This window comes from Saccostrea echinata, unplaced genomic scaffold, assembly GCF_033153115.1.
Source record: "Saccostrea echinata isolate AGI-Se365-2 ecotype Australia unplaced genomic scaffold, CSIRO_AGI_Sech_v1 ptg000117l, whole genome shotgun sequence".
Lineage (NCBI taxonomy): Eukaryota > Metazoa > Mollusca > Bivalvia > Ostreida > Ostreidae > Saccostrea > Saccostrea echinata.
Genome location: NW_026889866.1, coordinates 51932 through 72773, shown reverse-complemented (window position 1 = coordinate 72773; position 20842 = coordinate 51932).

The window sequence follows — 20842 nt, the reverse complement described above, 5'->3', positions numbered from 1 at the left end:
CTGTCCCTATAGCTTTCTAATCCAAAATTCTTCTCGTTGTCTACGGAAAGGTGTACTCAGTGATGGGCTGTTTGTGTGGTGGTAAATCTTTTTTAGAATTCTAACTTTCATTGACAAAATAGAATGATCAGGTTAATCAAAATGCTTGTATAAAAGTTGCTGACCCCCATTATTTATCTGATATTTATGACCTGATATTCTTTTATTGAGTGATCCCTTGGTTTCACCAACATGAACAAGTCCACAAAGACTACATTCTATTCCGTAGACAAAATTTGAAGATTTACAGTTCAAATTTTCCAAAGTTTTGGTACAAAAGCTCTGTCCAGTAAGATTACTGTTGAAAGAAGTGTTAGTTATCAAAATGTCACATGTTTTACAATTTTTCGCAGAACATTTTGAAATAGAAGACATGGGATCGGAAAAGGAATCCTGTAATATATCTCCAATAGAAACCTTACATTCTTTCAATTTTTTGTGTGAATTATTGGTTTTATACCAAAACTGAGAATCTGAAGACTGTACATATGACATATGTTTAATATCCCTGAGGATTATCCGAGGGGCACCGAATGAACTCCTTGAGTCTGTGTCCCTTATAGACTCAAAAGAGTGACGCCTTTTTATACTGGGCGACGCGCCTGCCAGTATCATTTCGTTATTCTGTGTACTCATGAATGAATAGGTACCGAACGACAAGTATCCTCGGGGACAGACTGTCCACCAGCCGCGATACATGTTCGGTGGTTAAAATGAAATATATGGAGTTAACGAACAGTATTCAGGCTCAAAAGTCCATCAAACAATACAAAATAGGAGCAGAGCAAACACGGGCCTCCAAACATCAGAGGTGGGATCAGGTGCCATGGAGGAGTGAGCATCCCCTACCGACCGGTCACACCCGCCGTGTGCTACCTGTCATGATCGGGAAATAACGGAAAAATCCGTCGACAATTCAGTGTGTAAATAATGGTCTAACAATTTGTATGAAAAACGTCAGTCAGCATTTGACTCAATGATAAATTGTATTTGCTGACAAGGTCATTGTATCGACCATAGAACTTACGAAATGATGACTTTAAACGAGACAGCTGATATTCTTGTTTCATTAACTTGTTTGTCAATAATTTACCTCGTTTTAGAAATTGTCCATATGTAGAGCATGCTCTTGCATATCGAATCAACTGAGAGATATATACTCCGTATGCAGGTGAGTTATATGTAAAACATGTGATAAAAAGTATCACCTTTGGTTTGTGGTTGAATATTATTTATTTTTATCCAACTCGTTTGTTTTTATCCCTCGCCAAGGCTCAAGGATAAATTCTAAATACTCGTTGAATAAAAAATCATATCCAACCACAAACCATGAAAGATCTTATATCCAACTGTTCTTAAATTCAATACTCATTTTGTTCGCCAATGTTATTTTCCTCTATTGTTTTCCTCCCTTTTATCGTCGATCCTCCCTTTTCCTATTTAAATTTACCTCTTTCTTCTTCTTTGTTCCATTGCTAATTGATCTTCTTTCTCCCTTCTTTATCCACCAGCCTTACAAGTATATTTTGCCATATCACTTGAATCATGGTATATACATACTATCTAGTAAGCATTAAAAACTTATTTTAGTCCTAATATAGCTTAAAATTCATCAATCATATAAGCAAAGTATCAAAAGATTGAAGAGGCAAATGTTTTGGGTTTTTTTTTTTTTTTTTTTTTTTTTTTGTTTGTTTGTTTGTTTTTTTTTTTTTGCTTTTTGTTTTTTGTTTTTTTGTTTTTTGTTTTTTTTTGTTTTTTTTTTGTTTAATTTGGATAAAGAAAACTCTACAGGTACTTTGAAAAAAAGCTTCTCATAAGCGGTAGATAAAATAAAAATGATAAGGATATGTATGGTAGAAACCTTTCAAGAAGATGAGAAAAATGGAGTTTTATGGAAATTTTATAGAACTAGATAAAAAAGAATGTGTTTTGTAAAAATGATTGTAGGATATACATATAACTAAGCGTGACAGTTGCACACTTCCTTGAATAACACAACTCATCAAATAGTTTTATTTGTAAATCAAAATATAACACAAAAAGAAAACATTACAGGGTGAAACATGTTTAATGAACTACAGTTACAATGTTTTATAAGTATCATAGTTTTCGAAATCTTTATCTATACGGTATCCTACGCGAACAATAACTAAGAAGGGTATATGATTTATTATGATTGCACATTTAGTTTCCATTTTTGTTTATGAAGAAGAATAACTATCATATTTTTCTTGTTCATGATTCTATTCGATTGCACATTACAGAAAATTGTATATTTGCTGTGAAGGATACATATGGGACGCAGTTAGAAAGAACTGTATGGGTTAGTGTCTATTATTTTTTGCAAAAAATATTTAGACGTCTTTTTATCACGGTAAAAGATTCATAAAAAAGTATTTATTGACATAAAGTCAAACTGGTTTTTATTTACTTATTTTGTTAATTTGTTAAATTATTGTTTATTTACTTATACGTAGACATATAATTTTTATTTTTAAAAGTTTGATTAAAAAAAGAAAATAAGAAAGAAATTAAGGATATTATGAAGTAAAGCTATTAAGGAATCGACAATATTAGGTTGATTAAGCAAGCATTCAACCTTGAATATTGAATCAATACTTGTTAAATGTAATTTGGAAGGCAATACCGTAAATGTATTATATTTAGCGTGCACGATATTTGGAGGTAATTGATTTTTGAACAATTAAGCGTAGATTTGATTTAGCGCATTTCTTATGTTCTTATTTATGTATATATGTGCAAGGCATTTGGCTTTGTACTTGATTTAGCGAAAGTTTCTTTCCGAAAAAGGCAATTAAAAGAACACACAGCTAAATGGTATACGTTTACAGTATATAATAAATGAAACAGCTGTCCCTGAAGAGTTCTATTGAAATTCATCAATAATGAGATACAAATATACACACGGGTAGCAAGACATAAATATTATAAATTAATTCCTCACTTTTGCTTACAGAGTGTAATGTAGGTTACTATGGAGAAAACTGCTCCCTTCCCTGTCCATCTGGAACCTTTGGAAGGGCGTGCCAGTTCTTCTGCAGCTGTAACGAAAATGTCTGCAACCATGTTAATGGTTGTGGGATAGAGAACGGTAAAAAAAAAAAAAAGAGAGAGATGATGTGATACAAAATCCGTTTTACCTGTTTCAGTTGTTCAAATTGCTTTGTACAATTTTCCAGAGACTGGTGATTATTCAGCACATACAACAGTTTGCTCCCTGACAAAATCCTCTGTGTCGATGACCTCATTAATTACAGTTTTTATATCGTCATTTGCTATATTTTTCATACTGATTTTTATGGTCTACATTGGAATTGAAATCTTTCTTAGAATAAGAAAAAAAAACTGATTGTACTTTGAAAATAGAAATGATGGACATTTAAAAAATATAATCGATGCAACTTTCATAGGAACGATATAAAAACTGGTGCAAACAAATACTAAAGGAACGGGAAATGGCATCAAGAGCAAAAACGAGAGATTCTCCATTAAAAGTGTACTTGGAAAAGGAAAAAAAAATACTTCACCCCATCAATATTAAACCATCCATGTACCTCACTGGTAGTTTGATACTTGGAGAAAAGAACAAAATTAAAACCATCTAAATATTATCAAGCACATTATTTTCTAATAAACATTTAAACGTTTCGTAAGAAATGCACAACTTGAATAATGATTCAACTTTGCTTGTGTGTAAGAAAGGAGTTTATTAAAAATTTTTTAACACAGTTATGATTTGTTTTTATTTCTAACAATGTGCAGCTGGGTTAAGGACACCCATAGTGAAAAAGTCTTGAAATATTCCAAGAACATGAATACAGATCTGAAATTTTTATAAATAGCATGACTTTTGATGAATTATGCTATTTGCACTTGTTCATGTGTATATATAGGGTCTGGATCTCTGTTCGGCCAAAGCGACGTCACTTATATCAGCTGTTTTTCATGTGACAAGATTAAATTAAAAAAAATTAGTACGGCTACAAAGATCGTAAATGTTCAACAATCTACGAATATCTTTTCGCTATGAAATTGTGTTTTCTTTGAGACAAATGCCTAAACATGAAAACTGCTGGGAGAAACTTCTCGTGCTCTTGAATTATGTAAAATTTAGCTGTCTTTCGATAAATTTCGTACATGGACGTAATGCGCATTGAAATAATGTTAAATTACGGAATAAAGAAACATTTTGTAATTGTCCTGACAAAGTGTAGATTCAAAATTGCTCATATCAGGACCCAAGGTCAATCTTTGCAAACAAGCAATCCTATGTGTATGCCTCGTTGCTTTACAGCCCTTTGAAAATATTTAATCTTGAGGATATTTCGTATTGGAAGATGATTTTATGTATGTGGAGACTGCAAAACTAAAGCCGTCATTTCTTTTACTCATAAAGGCTCTACAATTAAACACACAAAATACAATGTGTAATGAATATCATGTACATGTACAATAAGAAGGTGTTAGTGCATGCAATGGTTGTTCAGGATTACAAAAGTAGTATTATTTTATTTATACTTACATGTATCATAAGTTAAACAGTCTTATAGTGGAGATGCTTATGATTGTCCAGATAAAAGAGTATACTGTGTATTTGCAACATCTGTTTCTTAACAGGCTTGCCTCAATTTTCAATTCTTCAGGGTTTTTTCATCAAAAGTCATGCACAATTAACCCCATTTATATTTTCCAGAAAGATATTTCTGTGAATTTCTTAATTACCCTAATGTTTAATATAAATAGGTTAGGACAAAGAGCTGTGAACAATCACATAAATCCTCGTAACAATATGAAACGCGAAAATGGCAGAAAGATGAACCTCAGGAAAACCAGAAATTGGATCAGATGCTTTTGTGGAGTAAACATCTCCTGTGAACCTGTCATAACCACCTTGAGCCCTCTATATTGATCAGGTAAAGAGAATTATCTTTGGTCATAAAACAATTTATATGAAAATAAGACAAAAAATTTGTTGTTTTACATGTTGTTATACCAACCATAAAAATTGTGAAATGCTGACTAAAACGAGTTGTGTAAGTCCAGTAGTATCAAAGTAGCATTATTTGTCACCATTACAGTCTTGGTTTGAAGACTGATTGTACTCACAACTATTTCTGTCTTGAGCTTTTCTAACATGTAGACTGAAAAATTTATCTACTACCCTAAATTGTGTAGCATTTGTTTACACAAAACATTCACATTGAACTCGAGGCTCTACTTACAAGAAAAAAATGTAGAGAATTCAAATTTGGTGAGATAATAATTCCATAAACTACTTCCTCTATTGCGTTCTTTACTTGACATCAGAAGAGAAAGAAATAGCAATGCAGTGGAAACAATGGTATGGCATTTTTAATCAAATTGAAAATGTCAATGCATGCTGATTTCGGAAACCATTTTGGCTTTGGATCACGGGGATCTGATACAAATACTCGACAAAAAAGACGGTCAAGATTTGATTGAGATTCACACATTCAGCATTGATGTGCAACATATTAAATCTATAGGATGTATTTTTATTGTTGATGCAAGAAAAACCCTAATTTATCCAAAGGTGTGTAACAACTAACCTATTTGTTTTTGTGGGAAAGAGAAAACCTAAGCAGTGGAACACTCTGCAAAGACATACCCAAAATTTCTTTGCAAGATTAATCCTATTTTGTCCAATAATGTACGAGGACTAACACTAAACCTCCCGGGAGTATGAAGCTATCGCATGATTAGTCTAATATACGCAAGGAGTGACCATCGATTATTTGCGACGAATAACCTTAATATCGCAGGCTGGTGCAAGCAATAGGCAAAATCAGTCAAATTATATACGAGGACTAATCCGAGATTGCTGGCTTTTTAATACCAAGGATTGGCATCGTATGTTGATTGCTACTACGCACTATCGGACTTTGGCGAGTCAGAATATCGCACTTAAGCGCAGTATGTCTCATAGGAAACGAGTCATCGGACTTCGGCGTAACCATCGGACTCTGGCGTACATACCTACAACGAACTATTTTTACTTTCAGATAATAAGACAAGAAAATCAAATGCCTCTAATAGTGCACAAGCCCTCTAAAAATAATAAAATGAGTTACATGTACTGATCATCTTGTCATAGAGACCTTTATTGATGTTTAAAAGGGAATTTTGCAAGTATAAAGCATATTCGAGGTCTGATACGAGGTCTGATAGGATATTATTGAAACATTGGGCTTTTTTATTCTCCTTTCTAATGTGCGTATTTTGATTAAAATTTATATACACGTTTAAAAAAAATACTAATAATAAATAAATGCAAGAAATATTTCAGACTTTTTTTTTATTTTTTTTTTTTCATTTTAGTGGTGTATTAATGTGTCGATGGAGGGGTATTCGGCGAAGGCACCGAATCAGATACTGAAAATATGATCCAATGGATTCATAGTTAGTGTGGAAGCTATTCAAATAATGTTTGTAATTTTTCAATTTTATTTTGACTTCATTTAGTGCATGTTTATGGAGATCATAAAAAAATCATCACGGTATAGAAAAATATGTACAATGCAAATGTATTTTGAGGTCAAGGCTGACCAATGGGCATAGATAAAATTTTTATCAGCGCTGAAGAGAATTCCTGTGCACACCATAGATCTACTAAAGCAAACGGTACAAGGAAAATATGTTAAGTCCGTTTTGTATAATTGGCATGAAGTTTATGATCACAAGTTTCTCAACTAGAGTGAAAGCAAAAGAGTAACCAGGGGGATCATAAATCATTACGGAAGTAAAAACGTCAGCGATTCTAAAGTCAGTACAACAGAATGAGAGTCAAACTGTAAATAAAATTTTATGGCAGGTTGAAATTGAAGAAGCAAAAACACATAATTAAATTTTTAACAAAGATTTTATGGGAAAAAAAATCTTGTTTCCGAAATGTCATCAAATGATGACGAAAAATGTTAAAGATTCCAAATCTTTTTAATGTGAGGAAAAATTAAAAAAAAAAAAAAAACATCTACGAGGCGTTATCAAAAAGTTCGTGGACTAGCGCCATAAAATCAAAACCGCTTTAGGTACATCAATGAATTTTTACACATTTAGTTAGCATCATCTTTTCTACCTATAGAATAAACCATAAATCATCAGTTTTATTTTTTAATAAATTGTTAATGTTTTTGTAAGCATTGGTATGTCCAGGCGGCGCAACCTCAAATATGACGCGTTTTTTTTCTACCTGAGTGTAACTGAGAAAAACTCTTTAGATATGAACATTTGTCTCCAAAATGTATTGCTAATTCAGGGATGTGGTACGATACAATTGTTCTGTAAAATTTGCAATTTTTACCCCAATCCGTAAGTTCTATGAATTTTTTTCGTAAATTTTATATGGAGTGTCCAGACAATTACGGGCTTGAAAATGACGTCAAAAAGGGGGAGGGGTTTCTTTTTCCAATATTCTATAAAGTTTCGCTCCTGGAAAAACTGGTATAGACCTAAGGAATGTTTAAACGGGCTATAGAAAAATAAAACGCATCCAGAGTACTTGTTTTTAAATGCCTAAAAAGATTCAGAGAGATGAAAGATGCACAGTTAGTGTCCTTTTGTAGTCAGGGAGTCAAAAGTCAGTCACGTCGAAAAGTGACGTTGATCATGTGTGGTAGAAATTGAACTCCAACAATCTAAGTATTCTGACATAATCAAGTGAGGATCTTTCCCTATGTATAGATCCATTTACAATATTATATGCACTGAAAGCAGCTGTTCATGACATTGTAAAGTCATATGAACAAGACGGGCTTAAGTCCTTACTTAACTCCAGGTAATCTCATCAAGATAAGTGTATGAGGTAGAGAAAGCGTACCTTGAGAAACAATGACGTTTGTCGGACGTCATGAAACTAAACGGCGACAGCGCCGGGTGATCATATAATGTCTTTTTTTTATTTTAGATTAATTTGGCGAATAATCCACGTATCAAGCTTAAATTTTCAACATTTCATAAACTTTTGTTGGTTTACGTTCCTTATAAATTTTAAGCATAGACTACATAGTATTAATTTTATCGCATCAGTCCACGAACTTTTTGATAACCCCTCGTATGTATTAAGTGGCGTTGAATAAATAAAGTGGCGAGAATCTCAATGGATATATGCAAGTATTTAGGATCAACGAGATCTTTCTATTGAAGCTATTCACCAGCAAATTTGCATATTTCTCTTATTAGTCCCCTACTGATGAAACCAGAAGGGACTATAGGTTTCGATTGTCCGTCCGTCTGTCTAGCTGTCCGTCTGTCTGTCAATCCGTCTGTCGGTCACTCTGTCCCACTTGGTTTTCCGCACTATTTCATAAACGCCTGCAGATATTCAGCTGATTTTTGATATGTGACAGTATTTCGATAAGTTACAGATTAAGTTTGGATTTCAATCCGCTTCAATGATTTTTTATGGGACCGGAATTACGGCCTTTTTTAATTTTTAAGGGTTTTCTGCACTTTTTCTTTAAATGCTTGCAGAAAGATATTGAGCTGATATTTGGTATTTGAGTCTACCTTGAAGAGTTATAGATCAAGATTGCATTAAGATTCGCTTCAATGATTTTCTGATGGAATTGCGTCATTTTCAAATTTAAATGGGAACCAGATTGCTCTTGCCGGTATGGGACTAGTATTGCTAATGCAATACTCTCAGAATGCTTGTTTGTTCTTGTTAGTCCCATACCGGTGAAACCGGAGGGGACTATTGGTTTCTTCTGCGTCTGTCCATCCGTCTGTCTGTCTGTCCGTCTGTTTGTCCCTCTGTCTGTCTTTCAGTCTATCTCACTTCGTTTTCCTCACCTTTTCTTCTAAACACCTACAGATATAGAGCTGAATTTTGGTATGTTAGTGTATCTTTATGAATTACAGATGAAGTTTACATTTCTTTCCGCTTCAGTAGTTTTTGACAGAATTACGCCCTTTTCAATTTTAAGGGTTTTCCGCATTTTTTTTTTTCCCTAAACGCGTGCAGATATTGAGCTGATTTTTGGTATGTGAGTTTACCTTGATTACTTATAGATCAAATTTGCATTTCGTTTACCTCAATGATTTCTGTTGGAAATATGGCATTTTCAATTTTGAACGGGAACCAGATTACACTTGCTGGTAGGGGACTAGTATTGCTAATGCAATACTCTCAGAATGCTTGTTAAAAAGTTGACAAATTATCTTGAATAGATTTCTGTTTTTATAGAGTAAAGGTAAATGCCTCAATAATTTCCGAACAGCCCTTGTATAATCTCTATGTATTTTAAAAGCAAAGCATAGGAATTTTGTATGTCTTGTAAATAAATTAACACAAGACCTATATGCAGAAAGAAAGACGAAGGCCAAGTCGTGACCCTGGCCTTCGTCATTGAAATTTTCTTTCAATACCAAGATACAACTAAAATTCAGAAAAAGAATGACTTTATATGAAGTGGTGTACAAAAAGATAAAATCAAGTTTGAAACAACAATTATCCCGTTTTACATGGTTTATGTATTCTTCAAAATTTTTATAACTTTTCTTCTTAATTTGAAAAAAAAATAATTAAAAGCACTAACGAATCTCCTTTCATTAATTATTTTCAGTGATATGTGTTTTATTTACTGTATATTTTCCTTGTTAATACACATATAAGAACATGAACTAATAAAAACTAAATTATTTTTGATACTTATACACGATGGCAGAAAAAATTAACTTCCTTAATAAACGGATGACAACATCGGATGCAAATTATTCAAACTAATCAAAGTGGTTTAAACTAACATCATGGAAACAATTAAAAAGCATGGTAAAACAATTATTCACCAGATATTTGCACTTTCGATCTCTAACAAGCAAGTTATTGCGAGGAATTTATAAAGTGTACTTTCATTGTTTGGTACTATTATCTTCTAGACTTTCATTTTCAATAGGTTCCTTAAATACAGTGAAAATACAATCGACAAAAATATAAAAGAGAAAAAAAAAAATTTAATGTAACTATGATAAATACAAGATTTCTCTTTTTATTAATTGGGGATGTTAATGCAATCCTTAACTAGCCAGTTAGGTAAGGCATAAGCATCCACATTTCATGTCAAAATGATTCTCTTTAAACTGAACTTAATTACAAACCAAATACAAGGTATAACATCTCCATTTTAGAGCTATATGTCCTGATGGATACAAATCGAAGTTTAAGTACAGTCAGTGGATATGTGTGCGTAAACAAATCAACAATGGTAATAAAAAGATTATGTATTTCATTATTAGTATATAAAATCAAAGGGATTTCTTTTCAGTTTTTTTTTTTTTTTTTTTCAAAAATGATCATTGAACGCAATATGGTAAAGATTGTCCCCCTGGATATTTTGGTGATCTTTGCCATCATAGATGTCCTTTTCCACACTTTGGAAAACAGTGTCAATATGTATATGATTGTAGCAGAAAACTATGTGACGTTGCAAAGGGATGTCCTCCACCATGTAAGATAATTTACATATCATTGTCTATTTAAACGATTTGCACCAAATAATTTAGTTAGATCAGCATATAAATTGCAGTTCGTATAGCGCAATATATAAACATATGCTTCCAATATACAGGGTGTTTCAGAAAACATGCAACCATTTGCTTTCCTCACTTTATTGATATGCAAATAGAGATATATTAAAGTTTTATCTAAAATTATAGCAAATAAGCTTAAGATTTTATTGATAACAAAAATTTGGGAAATAATTATCATTTGAATTTATTATGACGTCATATTTGACATCATTGAAAAACAGGTCATTTCTTTCTGAATATGAAATTTAGTAAAGATCAATCATCTGACAATTGACACAGTTTTATCAAAGACTGTCGCTAGTTCTTGTGATTAGGACAATATAGATGCATTATAGGTGTCCAGAATGCAAGAATTTAATAAAAAAGTGGAAGTTGTACAAAATTGTTAAAAATTTTGAAAATAATGGAACGTGAATGATAAAAGAAAGGGAAAAATTGAAAGAACGAAGACAATTAGAACACATAAAAACATTGAGAATGTTAGAGACATTGATTCAGGGACTTGCATGAAATCCTTAAGAAAAATAACTGAACATTTTTTGTAACTAGGTGAAATATTAAAGGTTTTCTTTATTTTCTCGTAACTCATTACCTATATGCCAGATTAATTTTATTTTTACAAGAATAAATTTTGAAATTGAGCCTTTTAATTTAACAAGTTGTTGGATGATATTGTATGAAACAGGAGTAAAATGTAACCAATCAAAATGGTTGCATGTTTTCTGAAACACCCTGTATAACCACAAAACATGTGAAAATCTTTTTATCACATGTTTTACATATGTCTATTTTTATGTTGTACACCTTTAAATGTATGTAAGTCCACAGCATCTGATTTGATCAAATTTACGCAAAAATCATCACACACAACGTCACAACAACATACATGTATGAGCCATATTCACTTTTATAAAGGAGTAAATATGTTATAAAATTCAAATCAAAACATTACAGTGCAAGGAACTAATTTGGCATTGATGCTGATTTTTTAAAAAATTCTTTTGTTTGTTGATTTGAATGCTTCCTTTGCCTGCTTATCTTTGCTGTTTAAAAATGGTTGACAGGGAAATACCGGTGGTGGAAATTACCAGTGGTAAATACCTGTATTTTTCCTCCCGATAAATACTAAAACTTTTCTCTAAACTGGGAAAATATTTGAAATACAGGGAAATAACCAGAAACAGTTTAGTTTTTTTTTAATTCATTCTATCTTATACAAAATTTAGAAATAAAATAAACATAAAACAGAAGATGAATATAACCATTGAATGTCTTAAACTGTTTAATTCATGCATATACTCCACCTCCCCTTCCCATGAGAATCGTGTAGGAGTACATATTTCCCTGGCTGTATTTTAAGAACAAAACTGAGGTTTTCCAATTTGAGTTTCTTTTCAGTTTTGTAAAATTATTAAGTTAATTAATTAAAAATCCAAGAACAAAATAAACTTGATTTAAATTCTCTTTAAACACTGTGGTTATGACAATAAATCATGTTCTTTTAACAAATTGTTCTGGACAGTTTTGTACTCTTTTATTTAGTGAGTTAAACTGAAAAGGTTCTTCTTGGGTTTGATATATACATCATATTTTACATTTAATAATTTTCTTTGATCCTTCTTATTTACAAACAAAATGTAAATTAAATCTGTGGGTTCATTTCGTGGACCTTTACAGACTACAGCTGACTCAAGCATGAAACAAATGACAATTTTGACTGGTATATGAGTATACTATGCTATGATTATATACGATGATGAAATGAACTACAAGGAAATAGGAAATTTTTCAATCAGGGAGAGTGATACAAGGTAAATATATAAGCAAATAAGGTGTACTACATGTCTATCCAAGATAAATATGAGTGCATTTAAGATATATGTAGCTATTTATATAACTGTTTCTCATATCCTAGTATAATCCGGGATATACTAGTAATTCCCGGGAATTCGCAGTATTTCCTACTGTCCTAGGAAATTTGAGTAATTTCTGTTTTTTTACCAACACTGTTTTTTTTTTAACTTCGGTCAATGCTAGAAGAGGAAGCATTATGCTGCTGGAAGTAGATAATTGAATTTAGGATAGCTGTTTTAAACGATAAAAAGGCTTTGTATAATAATTTTTTCCACTATATTTTATTATCTATTAATATTTTTAATTATGAAATCAGTCTTTTTTCTTTGTTTTTATTTTTTTTCTTTAACTGAACTTAAAATTAATTGATTTTCTGATTTTCTAGTACAAAAGTTGTCCCAGAAAGTCACTGACAGGCTAATTAACTTATATTCTCTTCACTAACGTACGTAACTTTCCTTTCTGGTCACAGTGAAAGACAGCATTTAATGATAATGAATTTCAAGTTTACACATTTAATAACAATATAACAATAAAAAGAGAAAGGCTTGTCGTGTACCTCGACGCACAAAAGCAAACGCATTTTTTTTTACTTAATGTCATGGCCACACATGACTCAAAGACGCCTTAGAGCCCCCAACCCCCACCCCCGTCCTTATAAGTGCTTGATCAGATTAAAATTTTAGTCCTTGGAAGGTCTCCATGATGAAACAACCATAACTTTACTTATTAGACCTTCCTATCTTCATTGCTGTGGAGATATTGTCTCTTATGCCACTTAAAACAAGTTGTACTTTTATACTTACTTTCTAGTGTGTATTACAACTTTCATATTTTTTTTATTGTGTGTTTTTGCGGCTGAGATATAAAGATAATCTTATTAGATCCCCGTGCACCGAGGTAACGTTGAACGTCATCATTTGCAGCAAACTCAGTTCAGAGAATGCTTAGAAAATTGCTTCACCACTTCTCCGTCTCCTATGCCATATGATTGATTATATCATACATTTTGCAAGTTTCCTTAATTGATACAAACTTTAATTTGATGTTTAAAATATCACCAGAAAAACAGATAAAACTGCAGTAGGAACATACGTAAATTATTCCTGAATTAGAGCGTGCGCCGGCAGAGGATATTGGCCTTCATATAAATCGTCAAACTGTTATTACTATGAAAGATTTTCATTTAAGAATTAACTACTTTAAGGGATATTTAATAATGATAATCATACAGGACTTGGTTAGTATTGCTTGAACGTTTACAAAGTTATAAACATTGTCTACGGCTTTTTGGGACAACCATCGTAGATCAATGCCTATTTAAGTCGGTCAATGCTACTTATGCTATTTTTATCCTTTGCTTGCTGATGCTGATCCTGACACTGTGGGACGTGGAGACCGTCCTTCGGATGAGACCGGATAAACCGAGGTCCCGTGTCGCAGTAGGTGCTGGCACGAAAAAGATCCCTCACTGCTCAATGGCCGAGTATAGATCAAAATTTGTAGCTCTCCACCAGTAAGTGGTGGCGTCTCCATATGAGTGAAAAATTCTCGAGAGGGACGTTAAACAATTAACAAACAAAAACAAACAAAACAATGCTATTTTTAAAATGCTGATCCTGATGCTAGCTGGATGCTGTTATTTATTTTGCATATTATGCTGATGCTGATTTATGAAAAAAAAAATTAGTTCCTTGCACTTTAATTTCAAATTTATAGTATCTACGTGAATAAATGATTTTTTTTTAAATAATAAGTAAAATTTTAATCAGATCACACAGTTTTCCAAAGAGGAATTTTCTTCTGATAATTTCAGGAGAAAAATATGGATGGGTTAACAGAGGTATGCCCTTTAAGCTTTTTCAATGTAATTTTCATACGTATTTTAATGAATAATGACAATTTCATTGTTTTCCCTCATTAGATGTCTGCAGATTTTCCCCTCCATGTATTTCAAACATAATTGACCTTTCAACTAACAAAATAATTTTGTTTCAGTTAGTTTTGATGTTGAGCATAATTTTTGGGCTATATTTGGTAGTCTACAGTGGTGTAAAGAATGGACCAAATGTCCACTGAGAAACAGTGTAAGCATAAATAAAGAACTATATACGGTAAGGGCGTATTCCTGCCCCCATAATAGTCAAATTTTGAAAATCTCTTGAAATGAGAAAAAGTGCATATATTGTATAAAATAATCAAAATTAAGACAATATATTATGAAATTGGAGAAGTTAGTTGGCTTTTCTTGTCTCTGTGACGTCACAAACTATTTGGATTTCCGTTATTTTTAAAATAGAGGCCAAAATGCACAGAGTTTGTTAAATTTTGACTATAGTATTTATAGAGCGCAAGCCTGCTCAGGTACCATATTCACATATTTCATTGATATTATCATTCTACTCATTATATCAAAAGATCTAGTCTGAGCAGACCTGCGCTCGGTAATTTCCAATCAAAATACCGACTTAAAATACGCTATTTTCTCTCAAAATCATTGCAATTTGGAATTTACGTCATTTTATTGACGTCATATCTAACAAATGATGTCATAGTTGATAAAAATACTTAATGCTTTGAAGTCTGCAAATATCCACCTGGTTTAGAACATAATTAAAGACTTCTCCATCAAAGTTTTATTTTGGGGGCAGATACTGGCCACTACAGAATATAGTCCTTTGTTACTCCTTGTAAGACCTTGAATGTTTTTGCTTCTAATAATAAAGAATATGAAATTGGAAAATGAACAAAACATGTATTTGTCTTTGTTATGAAGCTCTTTGCAAAATGAATTTTGTTGCGGTTTTATTTCTATATTGTTTAAAAATTTAAATATTTAATGTGAACATTATTGTCCATTTCCAAAAAAAAGTGTATTGATTCTAGAGACAATCCATTTGAGATTTTTTTTTCATTTCTGATGTTTTTCAGCATAATTTTTCAAATGATGATTTTTTTGTGCCTGGATATGTAGTGCCTTACTCTTGCTATTCCTCCCAAAATTCATAAATATTGTGATTTTATTTTTTTTTCTCCTTTCATAGCACTTGACATTTACCTTTCAAAATATAAAGTAAGTACGGACAACATAGAAAACATTAACTGAATTTGTGAACATTAAAACTTGCCTTTGTTTTACTTTATAGATGTAGGAAAAAATAACGGATGATTACTACTCAACTGTGTGGGCATCTTTCAAGACATAAGTTGTATAAGGCGGAATGAAAATCTTTTCGCAACTGTTCTCGTATACTTTACTTTTTGCAGACAATCAGCATGCAAATTTGCATCTTCATACTGTAAAAAGGCACAACCGGAAGACTGATGAAGGTTGTTGAAAAGACATTAAATATACTTTTTTTTTAATCAATGTCATTGTATTGATTAACTTTATACCGAACAAACACTAATCAGGCAAGTAAAGAGTCCTTCAAGAGTACATTCGGACGTCATTTAGAGGTCGTTAATTGACCATCCAGACAACTAAAATATGTAATTTTACCCCGTGATGAGGCCAAATAAATGGGGCTAATATAAATGGTCATATTTACTTTTATTGGCAAAATGTGAAGAAAGAAAATAAGAAAATTAAAATTATTATAAGCTCATAAATCATCTTCCAGGCTGTTTTTTTTCCTTTATTATGTAACGTTTTGTTTATTTTGATAGTCAAATGCATGTAAAAGCAAATGATTTAGAACGGAATTTTAACAAACTATCCGAAATTAAAGATACTTAGAGAAGTTGGAATGATGATAGACAATATTTTAATTTTTTACATTAACAATTTGGACCTTTTTATTTATCTTGATTCAAAATAACTAGCATACATGCAGACCCCATTTCAGAAATATGACTAATTTTCATAACCCTACTTGAGCTACATTAATGAATTATGAATTTATCCTTTATGATGCAAAAAGTGTCAAAAACTAGACAGAGAGGTTCCAATAGCTTCCTGAGTTTGTGTTTGGATTTGGAAAACTCATTGACGTTCGCCTTTTAAATGACTTCCCTGTTAGATACACACGGAAAATCGTACCTAGATGAGAGAAGAAAAAGAACATCAGCAAAAACAAAACACAAAAACCCTTGCTTTGATATTCATTTTTTCAAAGGTAGTGGAGATATTTGAAAGTGTTATTTTGTGTTGTGTGATATGATATCTCTCTACTATCTTCTTGCAGGTTACACTCTCCTGAGATGTATTCCTTCTCATTCCTCCTTCAGTTTTGGACATTTTGTGTAAGAGATTATTGTTCAGGTTTACTAATTTTATTTTTTTTCCCTATTCTAAAACATACATTTTAAACATGTATTATTGTTACTTTCCAGCTTTGATTGTCCAACAGGCCTAAAGTACAGCACTCAATATAAGCAGTGTGCAAAAGAAGGTAAAAGCTGGGGGTAACAGGATACAAAACTGACTGAAAAGCGATTATGCATGTATTGATAAGAAAAATGATATTGCTTGACTGTATTAAGATACACAGTTTGAAAACTGCTTTCTATGATAAGATTTCTTTTATTCTTCGATAAAGTGTGTGGTGATGGATACTTCGGAGCTTTGTGCCAGCATAAATGCCTATATCCCTTTTTTGGCCGTAAATGTAAAAGTATTTGTCAATGCAAAGCCGGAATATGCAATAATGCAGTTGGATGCCTCTCTGCAGGTAACTGTTTGTATATAACTACACACTGTTCAATATTTTTTGAAAATTATATATATATATATATATATATATATATATATATATATATATATATATATATATATATATATATATATATATATATATATATATATATATATATATATGAGTGTGTTAGGAATATGTTTCGATTAAGCGAGGAGTTGTATATTGTGATCAGTTAAAAAAAAAAACTATTAAATTCTAGAACTGAAATAAATCAAGTGCTGTATGTCTTTTTTTTTTTTCTTTTGAACATGCATAAAGGTCTTCTAGAGAAAATAAAGTAAAGGTATAAAAAAAATTCTTCAGCATTTATTAAAATTATTTACTGATATGAAGAAATCATTTCCAATTGAGTCATTATTCATGTTCATGTAAAGGAAACCTCTTTGTCATATTTTTTACTCCATGGCATACTATTTTAATGATATTCTTTGCCTGATTATATCCATAAGTGATCTTTCGTCAAGAGAATAGGACAACAAAGAACACAGAATCTCTAAAGGGAGATTACGAACGTTATATTGAAAATACAGCAGAGTCCACCACAAAGTCTGTTTTATCCATCACAAATAAAACGTCAGAGATACAAAAGAAAGGTACGCAGACCTAAAATATTTACTTTGAACATATTTTCTTATATTTACATATTGAAGAGCAAACATGATTCTGTGTAAAAGATTAGGGGTCATAAGTCATAAGGTGAACAAATCACAGAGTGCAGTAATATTAAAATGCATGTTCCCAAGTTACGTGTGAAATTTTTAATTAAAAAAAATACTGCACTATGTAAACATTTCAATTAGATGTCCGTTCCTTCGACAAGCTGTAGGCGCTTTGAAGTGAAAGTTGAGGGACCTTCAGATGAGACCTTAAAAACGAAGGCCTCGTGTCATGGCAGGTGTTCACAAGATAACGATCAAGATCCATCACTGCTCAATGGCCCTGAGTGCCGAGTAAAGGTCTAAATTTGAAGCCCTTCACCGGTGTATGGTGACGTCTCTATATGAATGAAAAATTCTTGATCGAGACGTAAAACAAGATACAATCAATCAATCAATCCATTCTCAATGACCAGGTAGTGTAGGACAGCCCCGGGAGAATTTCATCGCCATCGAATCAAGTTTTCTGACTTGCCTAGATGGTCGAGAAGTCTCGAGCGCTGTTCCTGTACTGCTGGGAGACAGATTCCGTAGGTTGAGGGTTCAGCCCAAGTTGGGTCGGGAGTGGGTATCCTTATAAAAGTGAATGTCTTTGCATATTTCTCCGTGTTATATATATATATATATATATATATATATATATATATATATATATATATATATATATATATATATATATATATATATATATATATATATATATATATATATATATATACCCTTTGGCCTCACAGGACTTGACCACGTCACCCATCAAGTTTATTTCCCAGTGAACTTTTTCACATTCTTTTTATTCATTAGTTAAATTATTTGTTTGCAGAATTTGTTATAGGCATTTACTTGAATTTTGTTTGAACCGTTGCACTGCTGAGAAGCATGAAAGCACTTAAAGGTGCTTGGACACAGATTTGAAGTTAATATTTTCTAAAATTTTCTGTATAATTTCATGACTTATATGTTGCTATAGCATTTCATACTAAAATATAATAAAAATCTTATTTCATCTCGAAGTTATTGAAACTTCAAATTTCTGGACGCGTTTGATTGACACATCCTTGCACTTTCACAAATTTTAATTTTATTCTTAATACTTAAGAAAAGTGGCAATTTTGTTGTGTATTAATGAAAAATATCAAAAGTATAATCCAGAAAATTCAGAGTAGAAATGTTCGAAAGCAAAACCCACTCACAGTATAGTCAGTCCGTGCTCAGTGGTGTGTGCAGACTTTAACAATTGAACACACTCGGTGAATCGTAAACATTAACAATAACAGAGCTCGTGCCCTATTTACAAAAACAGTTTACGTTTCAAGGGTGTATTCAATTAGTTAAACTCTGTATACAACACTGAGCACGGACTGACGATATTAGTGAGGGGGTTTGCTTTCGCACATTTCTACGCTGAATTTTCTGGATTATAGATGTAATGTTTTTCATTAATACACAACAAAATCGCTTCTTTTTTTTAAATATTAAGGATAAAGATAAAATTTGTGAAAGTCCAAGGATGTGTTAATCAAACGCGTCCAGGAATTCTTAGTTCCAATAATTTCCAGATAAAATAAGTTTTTAATTATATTTTCGTGTGAAATGCTATTGCAATATGTAAGTTGTGATATTATACAGAAAATTTGAGAAAATATTAACTTCAAATCTGTGTCTAAGCACCTTTAATACAATGCTTGTACATGTCTTACGTGTACACGTACACAATCATATATGTGTCAGCAAACCTCTCAAAGAATAAGATTACTTGATTTTCAGTATCTTTGAAGGTCAAATCCAGAAAAAGGAACATCTGAATCCAAAGTTGTCGTTATCTGCTGATGTGAATCTGTGGACCAAACACAGTATAGTCACCCTAAGCATATTGGTATTTATTTTTATGTTGGGACATATGGTCATCAGTGTTTATGAAAGCCGTAAAAGGAGAACATCACGGAGTTTGCTAGAACCCAATGAACCTTCCTGAAAGTGTCAGACAGAAGGACTCTAAGACTTGCCTCTGTTAAATCTATTGTTCCTAAACAGATAACTCTTTATAATTATCAATGGATTTTCAGAAATAAATTTGAACAATGATTTTTTATGGTGGTACGACAGAAAGATTTGAACTTTTATTTTTGGACCTTAAAAAAATCAGTAGATTTCAACTGTTTATGATGACCAACCTTTGTGATATTTTAATGAGCATCGGAAATATAATCAGATCATAAATTGAACAGAGAATCTGAACAAATTATTCTTGTCAATGCATCAAATCATACCCTATTCCAAGATGAACAATTTTTAATCAGCATGCTCTTCATTTCATTTTTTTTATTTAGAATGAATTTTGAAACATGATACAAGTATTATTAGATTACATTCATTTCTATTATGCTTTTATGTTACTTGCACGTAAAGATGTGTGCATGAGTGAAGCTGTAACGAAATAAATGTGGCTGCGATAAATAGTTTGTTATTCCTTAGCAACGTATATGGAGGTGGTATACTAACGCGCTTGTGTGTGTTAGTTTGTGTGACATGTGTGTGTGTTAGTTTGCCCTGTGCTAAACGGACGTGACGTAATTTTCATCTGGATCGATGTTGAATGCTGCCTTGATTTATAGATAGGCTCTTTTCGAGGGGATGCTCCGTTTTGTGGTGCCCTTGTTTTCTTTTCACTGGTATATGTTTATATGATAGCTCTGTTTTACCACTAGAAAGTTTCGACGATGGTTTTTGATTTGCACAAGAAGGGGAACATACTATGTGCAAAGTTGACAAATACTGTAGTGACTCATTTCAATAACCTGATTCTTTTCGCTATTATTTGAATATTATTCATTAATTCTTAATGAACCAGTGTATCGTATATGTGAGTTGTCGTGCAAATTTGGAGAATGGACAAACCTTAATTGCTCCCCTCGTGCCTGTGCTGTACGCAAAGATAAGTATCATCACGATATGGGAAATACTGATAGTTGTTCTCTGATATAGGGTGGGAAGCTGCTATTTTTCTCCATGATCTCACTGTCC